The sequence below is a fragment of the Bos javanicus genome, chromosome 13 (genome assembly GCF_032452875.1).
Source record: "Bos javanicus breed banteng chromosome 13, ARS-OSU_banteng_1.0, whole genome shotgun sequence".
Classification (NCBI taxonomy): Eukaryota; Metazoa; Chordata; class Mammalia; order Artiodactyla; family Bovidae; genus Bos; species Bos javanicus.
This window is the reverse complement of record NC_083880.1, coordinates 63,996,048-64,011,402: the sequence shown is the minus strand read 5'-3', so window position 1 is coordinate 64,011,402 and position 15,355 is coordinate 63,996,048. Positions and strand designations below refer to the sequence as shown.

The window sequence follows — 15,355 nt, the reverse complement described above, 5'->3', positions numbered from 1 at the left end:
GGCCCGCCCGCCTCGCGTCACCGCCCGGCCAAGCGGCGGCCAATCCCAGGCTGCGGATCCCCCCTCCCCACCTCCTCCGCGGCTAGCCGGCTAGTGGCTCCCTCGCGGGGATCCCAGACTCCCAGGCTAGGGAAGTGGAGGCCTGGAGAAACAACTGCTGGAAGCTTGGAGCGCCCTGCCTCTGGGCGACCCACGGAGCTCTCTAAGAGCGGGGTTCCCACTCGTTCCTACGAGACCCCCATCTTTCTGCACACCCTCCGCATCTGTCAGCTCCCTCACCTCCCGCCGCCTCTCTTGTCCTGCATCTTTACACTCAAGTCCCTCAGTCTGTACACTTTTCTCAACTCCACACCACGTTCGTGCACCCCAGCCTCCTCACCACCCGTCTCCCGGCTCTGCCTTTGTTGTCTCCCTTTCTTTCCCGTACACGCTCGCTGCTTTCCCACTCCTTTTTTTCCTCTGCTGGGCAAGCTTAACAGGTGGGGGACAACCCTCTTCCTTGGTTCCAGGGGATCGCAGGAAGTATAGACGAATTGGTTAGGCTGACAGGAAAATTTTACCGGTAGAACTTGGAGAGGAATTGTTTTGGGCTAAATAAACATTGACCTAGAGAGTACTCTGCACTGGATCGTTTACACACTTGTGCGTGTGTGTGCTCAATCGTGTTCGACTCTTTTTGACCCCATGGGCTGTGGCCTGCCAGGCTCCTCTGTCCATGGGATTTCCCAGGCAAGAATACTGGAGTGGGTTGCCATTTCCTTCTCCAGGGGACTTCCAGATGGAACTTGCCTCTCCTGCATTGGCAGGCAGATTCTTTACCCCTGGCTACCTGGGAAGCCCTAACACACCTCATTTAATCCATATTGCTACTGGGGCTGGACAGAAAAGTGAGAGACAGGGATTGATTGATTATTAAACCCGATGTACACACGGAGAAACTGAGATAGATCTCATGGCAACCCACTCAGTGTTTTCTTGCCTGGAGAATTCCATGGACAGAGGAGCCTGGCAAGCTATAGTCCGTGAGGTTGCAGAGAGTGGGACCCAACTGGGTGACTAAACACCACCACCACCACACAGGGAAACAGATAGATCTCATGGTTAGTATATAGATTCATACTCAGTAATGCATTCAACAGCAACTATTGCCGCTGCCAGACCATTAGCTGACATTTTTGAGCACTTACTGAGTGCCAGGCATTGTGCCATACTGCTGTATATGTGTGTTTATTCTTCACAACAACCGAAAAGGTATGTGTTATCCCCATTTTCAAGTTGAGGAATCAGGGTCACACAGTTATAGTAAATGGGAAAGCCAGGATTTGAACACATAGTTCCTGGCTCCAACACTCTCTGTGCTCTACAAGCACCAGATAATCAAAGCCCGGGGGTGCTTCAGCCTCCGCTAGGAGACCTGGGCTTCGTCCTTTCCCCAAACTTGCTGTGTGACCTCAAGCAAGTCATGTCATCTCTCTGGGCCTCAATTTTCATATCTGTTGAAACATCCAAGTTATCTTTTAGAGATTCTTTCAAAGTCATCACCCTCAGGATTCTTCCAGTCCCATATTCTAGGCCCCCATCATTCCCAGTGGCCTGAGAAGAGGCTGGAAAGACCACAAGTACACATCCTCAGCATCTCCAGAGGTTGTGCATCCTCTCTCAGTAGAGCAGGGCTGGTGGAGATGAATCTGAGCACTGCCCATCTGTCTCATTGGGAGGGGGGGTTGCGGGGGAAGGGAACTAGGCCAGAGCTTCTGCCCTGCTGATAAAATCCTGTCCCGGCCTAATCTGAAACCCCAGAGGGACTCCTCAATCCTAGCAACTAGCAGAAGGAACCGGGAAACAATGCCCAGTGGCTTGGGGAAGAGGGGTAGGAGTGAGGGAGCAGCGCTTTGGCCCTTGGAGTGATATCCCCAAACCATCCTCATTCTTTGCAACCCTGAGCCTCTCCTCATCACATCTGCTTCCTACTAACCTCATACCCTCTCTTCACCTTTTGCTGACTTAAACTGGATAATCCCTAATACGCCTCTCTTGTCACATCATTTGCCTGCACTAAAACCTCCTGTGGCTCCCACAGTACCACGCCCCTTAACATGGCATTTGTACCTGCCATGATCCAGCCCCAGTGCTCTCACTTTATTCCTCACTTACATCCACCTTGTCCTACGCTCAGACTCCTATTGTCTCTTCATTCTCCCACACCCATACTTTTGCTCAAGCTTTCTCCTGGAATTCCCTGTTCAGGCTTTTCTGAATTCAGAGTTTTTCTGTCTTCAGGATTCTACTCACTCCTTCTTCCTCTAGGTCACCTTTCCTGTCCCTACCCAGGTGTCCAGAACTACCTTGATGGACAGTACAATCATTTATTTGTTCAATAAACAGTAAGTGATGAAGACTAATTGTGTATATGTATTTTCCCAAGTAGACTGTGGGCCTCCCAAGGGCAGGATCTTTGTCTATATACTTCACTCAGCCTGTGCTGGACCTGGCATAGAGTAGACCAAACCAAAGGTTCAATAGTTAAAGGTTGGAGAATGGGGGATAGATTAGGAATTTGGGATTAAAATATACACGCTACTATATATAAGACAACCAACAAGGACCTACTGTATAGCACAGGGAACTATACTCAACATCTTGTAAAAACTTATAATAGGAGAGAATGTAAAAAAAGAATATAGATGTGTATGTATAACTGAATAACTTTGCTGTATACCTGAAACTAACACAACATTGTAAAAAATATATTTCAATTAAAAAATTTAAAGGCTCAGCTCAAGAGAAATGATTGGTATGAGAAGACTCCTATACCTGGACCCTTAACCCTGGTACAGGAAGCATTCTATTGGGCACAGGATTATGGTCCCCCAAGCCCAGGGAAAGGGTTTCTTGTCATACACTCTGGTCCCCTAAATGGCCTGGATTCTGTTCCCAATCTTAAAAACCCTGTGTACAGGCAGATAGGCCAGATCTCAGCCTTACATTTCTCATGAGTCAAAGGTACCATGAAAGTGGGGTGGCTGAGCCTAGCAGAATCCGCTCCTGAAACCCCTGGGACCCATCCTTCTCTACTGCAGAGATTTACTGTTAGGACTGGAGAAGACCTCAGAGCTCAGCTCATCCCCAGATTTTCATTTTATAGGTGGAGAAACTAAGGCACCCTGAGACACAGAGATTAAGTTACTTGTTTAGAATTATAAAGCAACAGAGTCATCTACTGACCTTGGTTGGCGCTGGAGTGGGCTTAGTATTCTGGGACCCTGGCCTGGCCCGGACATCATGTTGAAGGTAATCCTGGAATCTCATTTCCAATCAGAAATAAGGTGCCACTCCTGTACACACACATACACACGGACATCTATGTGTCTACATGAAGGCATCCATGTACAAACACACACGTGCACATGAGCTCACATTTGCAGAGTTAACAGATGCTCATGCCCTTCTAATCCTTGCCCAGATGTAAGCACCTGCCGAATATTTCTTTTTTGGCGGCAGGGCACATGGGATCTTAGTTTCCCAACCAGAGATCAAACTCGTGTCCCCTGCATTGGAAGCACAGAGTCTTAACCCCTGGACCACCAGGGAAGTCCCAAAACTAGCCCAGTTTTACAGGCTCCAGGGTTGGAGGTCAAGAGGCCTCTCTTCTATCTGGGCCTTGGGCTTGCCTTTGCTGAACTCTGGGGGCTCCCTAATGGCGTGGGGTTCCCCCACTTCAAAGGGCAGAGATGTGTCAGCCTGGGTGTATCCCTCATAGGATCTTGCATGTGCTCAAAGTTATGAGCCCACTGAAGAACTAACTCACCACTGCCCTCTCTCTTCCCCTCTGAGATAGGGGGCAAGGCTGAGACAAGCCTGGTGGGCAGTTTGGAATCTGATGAAACCAGCAGGTCCTGATCACTCTAGAAACACAACCCCCTACCCCGAACTAGCCCTAGATTTACAGAGTTAAACAAACCATATTAATGACGACACTCTTAGGACCTCTATGTGCCAGGTATTATTCTAAATCCTTGCTTATGTGTGTGCTAAGTTGATTCAGTTGTGTCTATTTGCGACCCTATGGACTGTAACCCTCCAGGTTCCTCTGTCCATGGGATTCTCCAGGCAAGCATATTGGAGTGGGTTGCCATGCCCTCCTCCAGGGGATCTGCTCGACCTAGGATGGAATCCGTGTCCCTTATGTCCCCTGCATTGGCAAGCAGGTTCTTTACCACTAGCGCCACCTGGAAAGCCCATTCTACATCCTTACCTGTGTTGATAACTCCTTTAATCTCCACAACCCCCTAATATAGATAAAATTTATTCTTATTTTACTGGTGAAAGAAATGTAATTGGTAAAGCCAGCTAAGGCAAACATAATCCCCATATTCCCCCAAAAGACTGACCTATACCTTAACCAAGGGGCATGTCCCTAGAACCTATACTCAAAAAACTTTGTTGTTCAACCAAGAGATGTTTGAATTGGGGGTAACTGTGATATGTGTGTGTGTGTGTGTGTGTGTGTGTGTGTGTGTGTACACCATGGAAAAAACCTTGGCCTGATTGTCAGTAAATCCAGATTTCAATCCTGGTTCTATCCTAGGTTCATTGTCCAAGTCACTTTCTTTGTCTGGGCCTCAGTTTTCTCATCTGCAAAATGGCTGGCTCCATATTCTATGTGCTTATATGTTCGATAATAAATAGCATACAACTATAAAGGCTGTGTGTGAAAAAATGTACAGTATTTTTTATTTATTTATTTATTTATTTTTAACTCAAAATGAAGTTTACTTATACTTACAACAAACCAAACAAAAGCAACAACCATAGAATTACAGGGTCACATTTTAATTCCTGAATTTTACAGGTCAGCATTAATATCACCACATGTATACAAATGGTGTAAAACAAGTACAGTGGTATTTTTAATACAAAATAAACATCTGTTTTATGGAAAAACTATACTTCATATCTACACAACAGCCCATCCTCCAAACAATAGCCAAAATTAAAATTAACTACAAAATCTCCAAAACAGGGGAAACTGCTTCAGTTTAAGCTATTCCAGGAAAAATGGACCCATAACACATTACAAAGGTGATCTGAAGACTGTAGCTGGAATTACTAATTTTAGTCTTTTTTTTTCCCCCCCAATGTATTATAGTTTGGGGGATGTTTTTCTCACTTCAGCATGATCTCAGATCACAGATGAGCAAACTAACATTAAAATATTTAGTTAACTTGCTGTTCTAAAAATAAAACCTCTTAACTGTTTGCCTCAGTTTATTATTTTAAACTCATTTTCGTACATGGAATGTGCTTTTATTCTTAAAAAAAAAAAAAAAAAGCAGCTTTCATATTACACCCTTGTTTATGGAAAAGCTTCAGGTGCTGCATACTGACTGACACTGAAGTAACTTCTTGGACCAAAATGGCCTATAGATATTAAATGCCACTTAATTCAGCACTATTCTTTGTATGTTAGTCTTTATAAATTACACCTTAAAACGTGCCTGCAGCTCTTCAGAGAAACCTTTACTAACGAAGTAGAAAGTGACTTTAAAGCATCTTCCACAAGATTGTACTGGTAGGCAGTTGAAAACGTTCTGTTCAATATACTCCCGTTTCTAGAGAAAATCACTTTGGAATACTACTGTACTGATTCTTGGCATCTGTTATCTCTAAAAGTGCTGATTTTAAAGTTACAGTAACAAAACTGTCCATTTTAATCCAGCTTGTTTTCATCAAAATACACACTGAAATTTTCTGATGGAGAAAACTCAACATGTGCTGTAACACAGGGTGTATTTCCCTCCAACTACCAATAAGGCTGAATTTCTGTTAGATCTTCAAAGAAATGGTCCCAACAGCTTAACTTCATTTTTTAATGATAGTTGAATGTTTTCCATAAAAGTCAGAGGCAACTGATTAAAGAACAACATGGCCAGCACCATTATACAAGTAATGTTATTGGGTTTGCAACTGAAGTCTTAAAATTGTTTCTAGATCAGAAACCCCCATGGAGCAACCCTGCATTAATGATACCTTACCAACTTTATCCCTTCCCTAAACCATCCCCAAACCTGAGAGTTTCCTTGCTGAGAAGCTACCTCCCAGGTTACTAACTTTTTTTTTTTTTTGACATCCTGAAGTATTTTTTAAAAAATCATTTTTTTGAGTAGCAGACCCTCCTATGTGGGCCTTGAAGGAGCAAACTGCCATGTTGTGAAGATGGCCACATGGCAAGGACCCAAGAGGGACTTCTGGAAGCTGAGAGTGGTTCCTGCCCAAAAGACTAAGAAAACGGAAATCTTAGTGGTACGGCAGCAAGAAAATGAATTCTGCCCATAACCTGAGGGAGCCTAGGGCCAAACTTTCCCTATTTGGGTCTCCAGATGAGAACATGGCTTGATTTCAGCCTTGTGAGTGTGTTGAAAAGTTTTTTGCATGAAAATTAAGAAGCAGCTTGAGTTATTCATCTTACTCTAGTACATTTTGTCTTATTGCAATTATTTTCTTTTGCTAAAGTCATATAGTTGAAATTGAGTAATCTGCATATGTGGGATGCAAATCCAGGGTATATATCTCAGCCAAAAGACACTTCCTCCAATAAGTTCTCCAAGCTGTCTTTGAAAAGAATTAACCTCTCACTCCTCAGAGCCTCCAAAACAAACACATTGTCTGCCTGTCTCTTAGAGCACTGAACACTTTGAATTCACCACATACTCAGGAATGCCTAGTTTCTTTCCAGGAGATATCTAACCTTTTCTATACTGGAGAATCTCTTTCAGTGTAACACGCTAAGTTGTATCAGTCGTGTCCGACTCTTTGTTACCCTATGGGCTGAAGCCCACCAGGCTCCTTTATCCATAGCATTTTCCAGGCAAGAATAACTGAAGTGGGTTCCCACGCCCTTCATTTCCCCCTCCCCCCTTAATTTGTCCACACTTTATTCTCTTTTTTTGTTTGTTTGTTTTACAAGATAATTTTGCCTTGTTTTGGAGATTAAATTACAGTGCAGTGCACAAGTCATAAACGTAGGGTTCAATAAATTTTGACAGATGGATACATTCGTGTAACTCACTGTAAGAAACTGTTCCCGTAGGTCCCTTACAAGTCTACATTTCCTTTTTTTTAAGTTTCACATATTTATTACTGAGCCTCATAGACTGCTAGTGAAGAAACAGGAAACATCAGGAGCCAAGCATTCCATCTCCCCCATAAGCTGTTCAGACAGTAGTGATGTTGTCACTGTGACTTGGTTGGTTAATATACAAGTGATCTTAACACACAGCATGTGTGCCACTTTATATAGGAGGCTTCTTATAGACCCAGCTTGGTTCTTCTCCAGTGTCTTCTCTTGGAGTTGTACCTGATTTTATTACCAGTTTTCATTTGAATCCATTGAGGAATGGGACAATTCTGCTTTTGTTTCTTGGCTTGGAATCACTTGATCCTGAAAGTCTTGTGAGAAGATATCCATGCCCTTCTCCAGGGGATCTTCCCAACCCAGAGATCGAATCCATGTATCTTATGCTCCCGCATTGGCAGGCAGGTCCTTTACCACTTGCGTCACCCGGGAAGCCCCTTCAGTGTAAACAGAAACATAATCAAAGACTTTAAAATGCAGGGAGATAAGGGCTGTGAAAGTCATTCAGTCGTGCCTGACTGTTTGACCCCATGGACTATATAGTCCTTGGAATTCTCCAGGCCAGAATACTGGAGTGGGTAGCCCTTCCCTTCTCCAGGGGATCTTCCCAATCCAGGAATTGAACCCAGGTCTCCCACATTACAGGGGGATTCTTTACCAGCTGAGCCACAGGGGAGTTCCAAGAGGCAAGGATAGTGATTAGAACAAAGAACTAGGGGAATCCAGGGGGAAAAAAAGGATGCACAGAAGCCTTCCTGGAAAAGAGGACATCTGAGATGGGCTTTGAAGGATGAGTAGAAGTTGACCTTGGGGTTGAATGGTCAGGAATATGATTCAAATCAGGAGCCCTCTAGAACTTCCCTGGTCGTCCAGTGGTTAAGACTCTATGTTCTCAATGCAGGGGGCTCAGGTTTGATCCTTGGTCAGGGAACTAAATCCCACATGCTGCAACAAAAGATCCTGCATGCCTCAAGGAAGATAGAAGATCCTACATGCTGCAACTTAAGATATGGCACTGCCAAATAAATAAATGTTAAATATATATATATATTAGGAGCCCTACACCCCTGTCTTGGCTCTGCTTCTGACTTGCTTTGGGTGATTCTCTGTCCTTCAGTGGGCCTCTGTTTCTCTGTCTGCACAATAGGGGCATGACAGGGAATTCCTTTGGGGTTTCCCCAGTGGCTCCGTGATAAAGAATCCACCTGTAATGCAAGAGGTGCAGGAGACACGGGTTCGATCCTTGGGTCGAAAAGATTCCTCTGGAGGAGGGCATGGCAACCCAGTCCAGTATGCTTGCCTGAAGAAGCCCTTGGACAGAGGAGCCTGGTGGGTTACAGTCCATAGGGTCGCAAAGAGTCAGACATGACTGAGCGATCAAGCACATAGCACAAGGCCTGTAGTCGGTGAAGAGTAGAACTGCTCTATTTGAAGGGAAAGTTTAAGGGCCTAGAGTCGCTGCCTGCTATTCCTCTCTCCTCACGACTAAAGCCACTTGGGACACACACACACACACACACACACAGGGAATTCCTTTGCCTGCTCACTTCTTTTCTGCCTGTTGCTTTCTAAGGAGAGTTTTTGTCTTGTCTGACCACTTTCCAGGTTTTTTAGGTAAAGAACTGGAATAACAGGGAGACAGAAATAGGACAGAGAAGTGACAGGAAAGAAGGAAGGAAAGAAAAAAGCAAGACTTGTGGAAAAGGGCCTAGGGGGACAGTTTCTGATGGGAAATGACAGATTTGGTAAGTGAGCAACACTGAGAGGCTGCAGTGGGGCTTGGGAGGACTGGAGAGAACAAAGGAGATTCTAAAGAGTGTTGACAAGGGGTGGAGACCCTTTGATGTCTCTTGAGAGTTACAGATAAATATTTGAGTCATTTTAAAATTGCTCTTGGGAGCTGGACTATTGTTCTTGGATTTACTACATTTTTATCCATTTTTGAATAGGTTAAAATGGACATGATTTGAAGTCTCAGAGAACAAAGGGTAAAAGTTTCCCTCCTATTTTTTGCCTTTAGGACCCTCCAATCAACTTCTAGTCCCTAGGGGGGACTGGTGTCACCAGCTTCTTGTGTGAACTATCAGAAATAATCTCTGCGTGCACAAGCACGCATACGTAGGTATGATCCCCCTGTTTTGAACACAAATGATAGTGTACTATGCACACTTTTCTGAAATTTGCCTTTTTTTTTTTAATTTAACAATACAAGTTGAACAGTCCCTAGCAGTATATACAGAGCTGCCTAATACTTTAACAGTCACATAGTATTTCATTGTCTCATATTAAGGATGGATTGAAGTTTATTCAGATAGTCCCCTATATTTAAACCTTTAGTTTGTTTGCAACAATTTGCCCTTCATACTGCAGTTCTTGAACGTGATGTTAAAGGTGCTAAGCCTGAGCCACTTGGAACCCTCGGATTTATTTGGATACTGGGAGCTTTTAGACTCAATGATGTTTTTGACAGGTTCTGATCCATCCTCTGGATCAAGCTCTTCCTACTGCCTTTTCCCTCGGTTCTGCCCACCCTGTTGTTGGGGCCCAGAGTGGTAGCTTCAGCCCTTCACCATGGCCTGCTCTCTGAGGTCCTCAGAACTCTTCCTGCATCTTAAAAATCATCCAGGCCAACTCTTGATTCCAGCCAAGAGTCTCCTGCCAGGAGCTGTGGGCAGAAAAGCCAGAGGTCGAGGCTCTGCGCAAGTGCTCAGTCACTCAGTCGTGACTGACACTCTATGATGCTCTGAACTGTAGCCTACTAGCCTCCTCTGTCCATGGGATTTCCCAGAAAAGAATACTGGAGTGGGTTGCCATTTCCTCCTGCTCAGGGATTGAACCCCACATCTCTTGTGTTTCCTGCATTGGCAGGTGGGTTCTTTACCACTGAGCCCAACACCTGGGAAGCCCAGAGGCTCTGAGTGGAGTGTAAATACTTGTTGATCTATTCCTAGACTTTCCTGGGGCCTCCCTGCTTATTCTTCATTGCTAGTTGGTTTTCTGTTTCTTCATTGCTAGTTGGTAGGACTTTGCCCTACCTTTCTGCCAGAGGAATTCACTAGGGTCTACTCTAAGATCCTGTGGCAGGACCTTACCTATGAACCTTAAAAAAAAGTACCTTCTTGAAGGAGAAGAAATCCTTCTACCTGTAATAGAATTGCATGGAATGGTTATTTAGAGATCATCTAGTGCCACAAATTTACAAATATGGGAACTGAAGTCTGGATGAGAGGGTAGGACTAGCCCAGGGAACAGAATATGTGAGCAAGAGGGACAAAAGAAGAACTTGAGGCTTCTACCTCCAGGTCTAACCTCTTCACCCTCTCCTCCTAGAGTTCAGACTCAGTTCATCTTTATTCTCTCAAAATGTAGGACTTCCCTGGGGGTCCAGTGGTTGGGAATCTGCCTGCCAATGCAGGGGACATGGGTTCGATCCCTGGTCCAGGAAGATCCCACATGCCACAAGGCAGCTAAGCCTGTGGGCCACACTACTGAAGCCTGCACACCCTAGAGCCTGCGCTCTGCAACAAGAGAAGCCGCGGCAGTGAGAAGCCCACACACTGCAACTAGATAATCCCCTACTCGCTGCAACTAGAGAAAGCCTGTGCACAGCAACAAAGACCCAGCACAGGCAAAAATAAGTAAAAATAAATGTTTAAAAAACATATTATGCTTTACAGAAGAAACCAGAAGCAAAAGAGTACATGCCATAGGATTCCATTATAAGCATATCTAGAACAGGCAAAAGTAACACATACTGACAGGAAGCAGATCCATAGCTTCCTGGGGATGGGCGGATGGACTGACTACAAAGGGAGTGAGGGAACTTTCTAGAGTGGTAGAAGTGTTCTCTTTTGATTGTGGGATGGTAGGGTATATATATTTGTCAAAATTGATTATACCTCAAAAAAGTGATTTAAAAGAAAAAAAAGGCAGCATTGAAATATATTTACTCAATTTAGTTAAGAAAATACAACGTGACCACTGACCTACATGCACAGTCAGCTTGCACCAGCTCCTCTGAGTTTAGCCGTTCATAACTCCCAGGTCAGATGTTTGCATCTCTGAGATGAAGTCGTCACAGATTTTGGTCAGAACATCATTTCCTTTAGACTTTTGTTCACTGTGTCATGACCGAGGCTCCTGACTTGGATGGGATTGCAAAGCTGGTGATTAATACCTCTTTGCTGTCTATCCAGGTGCTGTGTTAACTTGCTAGGTTGGATTTTTCTTGCAGGGACTATCAAAGCTTTTTAATTTGTGCCCTTTAAAAAAGAAAAAAAAAAAGCATTTGTACGAGAAATAATAACCATGACTAACATTGCTTGCTCGCTTTCTCTGTTCCAGGAGATGTTCTAAAGGTTTTGCATGTAACATCTCAATATAGATTCACCACTGTCCTTTGAAGAAGCTCCTTTTGTGGTCCCCATCTTACAGGTTTGGGAACTCAGGCATGGAGACTTTGAGTTATCTGTCCGAGGTTTCACAGAAAATTCCCCCCTACAGTGGAGCCTGGCAGGCTGCAGTCCACAGGGTCACACAGAGTCAGCCACGACTAAAGCAACTTAGCACGCATGCACAATGACAGATGGATATGAACCCTATCGGCCTGACTCCAGAGTCCATATAGCTCTTAAGTGCTATATGGTAACGCTATACAGCATTACCTAAAAAGTGACCTAAGAGTGACAGCAAAGCCCTTGCCTCAGGATCCCTTCCTCACTACTGCCAGAAATTCCACCATTGACTGGGTCCTCTCTCACAGTTAAGCATTGCCTTTGTTTGTTTGTTTGTTTTTAATCTTTTGGCTATGCCTTGTGGCATGTGGGATCTTAGTCCCCTGACCAGGGATCGAACTTGTGGCCCCTGCATTGGTAGCCTGGAGTCTTAACCACTGGACCACCAGGGAAGTTCCCAAGCCTTGCCCTCTCTAGATGCCTCCTAAAATGCAACTAGTTGAGAGAAAGGGAGCACTCAATCCCTACTCATTTAGTCAAATGGGTTTTCCAGATGCCTTCTCTCCACTGAGCGTTCTGAGAAAAACACAGATTGGGAGGTGGGGAGAAGGGTGACGCGGCATTGAAGGGGACACCAGAGAGGTAAGATGCTAGAGCCAGATGTCCCAAGTTTCCTGGGCTGACCCTGCTCAACCTCACATCAATGAGACCCTCACATCTGAAGACCAGAGACTCCCAGACACTGGAGACAGGGAGCCATGTAGGTAATGACAGGAGAAGCTCTCTAGAATGATGCTGGGTGTAACCTGGGTGTCCCAAGCTGAGCCAGGGTGTCCTTGGGGAAGGCAGGTTGGGCAAATCGCATGAGGTGAATCCTTCTCCTTTGCCTGGGAGTGTGGGTAGTTGCATTCTATCCACCTGAAGTCTATTTTTAAAAAATATTTATTTATTTGTCTCTTCATTCCAGTACGTGAGCTTAGTTGCCCCACGGCATGTGGGACCCTAGTTCCCCTATCAGGGATTGAACCTGCATCTCCTGCATTGGCAGACAGATTCCTAGCCAATAGACCACCAGGAAAATATCCTGAAGTCTATTTTTAAAAATTAAAATGTATTTAAGGACTTCCCTGGTAATCCAGTGGTTAAGACTCCATGTTTCCACTGCAGAAGGTGCAGGTTCTGTGCCTAATCAGGAAACTAGGGTCCCATATGCCACATGGTGAAGTCAGAAAATAAAAAAAGTTTTGAATTAAAATGTATATTAAATGATGCAGCAATTTATATAAAGTATTATATAAAACACAAGCAGACTTTGTAATTTTTTAAAAAGTATAAAAAACAAAAACAAAATAAAGTCAGGGCTACCCTTGACCGCCCCTCGTCCCATCCCAGAGAGCTTCCACTACTGCTCCTGACTTGGAGTTTTCCTTGTTTCTACACAACACATGTATGTACACACAGGAAGTGCATTGTGTCAAAGGGCCTGTTTTGCTTCTAGTTTTAGAAGAACTATGCTTTAAAAAATTTTATGAACTGACAATTACAGGGACAGAGATCAAAATTCCAAAGGTTCAATAGGGAAAACAGTGAAAAGTGGGTGTCCCTCTCTTCTCTGTTCCCAATTGTCTCTTTACTCCCTAAAGGCAACCAGCAATTCTAGCTTCTTGTAATTCCTTCCAGAGATAGTCTAGCATTTAAAACTCAATGTGTAAATACATATATGTATTTTCCAAATAAAGAAAGACTCTTCTGCACCTTGTTTTTCTTCATTTTATAGTATATTTTTCAGGCTTTTTTTTTTTTTTATCAGTATGGAAAATAGCCTCCTTCTTTTTCACACATACATGGTATCCCAATATATTTATGCACAATATTTATCCAGTCCCCTATGGAAAGAAAAGTTGTTTCTAATATTTTATTACAAACAATGCTGCAATTAAATATTTTATACATTATTTTGCATATTTATTTGTAAGATGAATGCCTATTAGTGGGGATTAGTCAGCTGAGGTTATTTTAAAATTTTAAATAGTATTTTAAAAGTTGATAGAAACTGCCAAATAGCCTTCAGGACATACCAATTTATACTGCTTATGAGTTTGTTTGTTCCTTTGTTAGTATGTCATATGATATACTCTGTCCTGCAGACTCACATTTTTCACTCAGTAATATGACACTGGAGTTCTACTTATGTCAATATGCATAGATGTTCCTCATTAAAAACAAAGACCATCTTACAGTTTCCCACTGCTATGGCTGTGGAAAGTTGATTTAGTTGAACACATATTGATGGACATTTGGTTGGGTTTCAATTTTTTGCTCCCATGAACAATGCTGCAGTAACTCCTCTTGTATTAATATGAATAGAATAGATTCAGAGAAGTAAATTGCAAGATTGATAGTTATACATACTTAAAATTTCAGTAGATGCTTTTAAGTTGCTCTTCCAAAATGTTGCGGCAGTTTAGACTTCCTCTAACAGTGCATGAGAACTTTGTGTGTGCTCCCTCAGTTGTGTCTGACTCTTTGTGACCCCTTGGACTGTAGCCCACCAGGCTCCTCTGACCGTGGAATTTTCCAAGCAAAAATACTGGAGTGGGTTGCCATTTCTTACTCCAGGGGATCTTCCTGACCCAGGGATCGAACCCACGTCTCTGGCATCTCCTGAACTGGTAGGCAGATTCTTTACCACTGCGCCACCTGCTCTTGAACCTGCCCATGTACTTTCCCCTGGAACAAAGCTCAAAGTATGGGTTATCACTGGGATCATCCAGACCCTGAGCCCTACTCTGCAGAATCTGAATGGGTAAGCCAAGTGTTGGGAAGAATAAACACAGAAAAGGGGCAGGGCTGTCCCCCACTAGCCAGATAGTCACCCAGGTAACACAACTCTCTCCAAAGGAAAGATTACTTTGGAAGTGGGAGAAACTGAGCTCCCCATCAATAGGGGTGTTTGAACGGAAGTTTCAACAAATGCCCTGAGCTTCTACTCTGTGTGAAGTCTCTTAGATGGGTGTCTTGAGCCGGAGATGAGTCAGACCGTCTCTGCCCTCTCAGGGCTTGATACTCATGGAGAAAATAGACAAGTAAACAGACAGTGACATTTCTGTCTGCTAACTATTGAGTTGGATTTCCTTTTCTGATAATATCTGGAACTTCCTGCTACACAGCACATGGGACTGCTGGAGATAAAAACAATAAACATTCTTTTAAATGCACAAATGGATCTGCAGCCATTTGGGTTTTAACAGACATTTGGGGGAGATGAAGGCTTTGACTTACATGAAGTTAAGGGTTGTAACTGAGATCCCTGATAAATCTAGGACACTTAAAGGGCTGTACCAACAGTGAAAATGCAGACTAGGGGAAAACAAGCAAATGTCTGAGTACAGAAGACAAAAGAAGACAAAAAGGATACATGTCCCTAGCAAAGAAGACAAAAGGGATATAGGTCCCAACAAACTGGTCTTTGGATGAGGCAAAGACACTATCTTTAAGAATTTGAAATTGCATGCTTATCCTTGATGAAAATGAGGTGATGCATGTGGGGTTCATATTTACATACCTGCATATCTAGGGAACTCCAAGGCTAAGAAATTAACATTTAAGGAGATCTACTGAACTGAACTTCAAAAGTACCTCTCAGATTCCTAGCAGAAACTAACGCAAATCTTCTCCAGATCTCCTCCATGGACCCCCTTCCTCCCCCAACCATTGCAGGTTACACAGAATTCCTATATATAGAGCCCTTCCAAACAGCTAATAA

General features: G+C 43.7%; 1 pseudogene; it reads right to left on the bottom strand.

The window, feature by feature from the left end:
- Window positions 1-4,812: 4,812 nt before the first annotated feature.
- LOC133258785 (large ribosomal subunit protein eL39-like) lies at window positions 4,813-15,160 on the bottom strand (annotated as a pseudogene).
- Window positions 15,161-15,355: the final 195 nt, after the last annotated feature.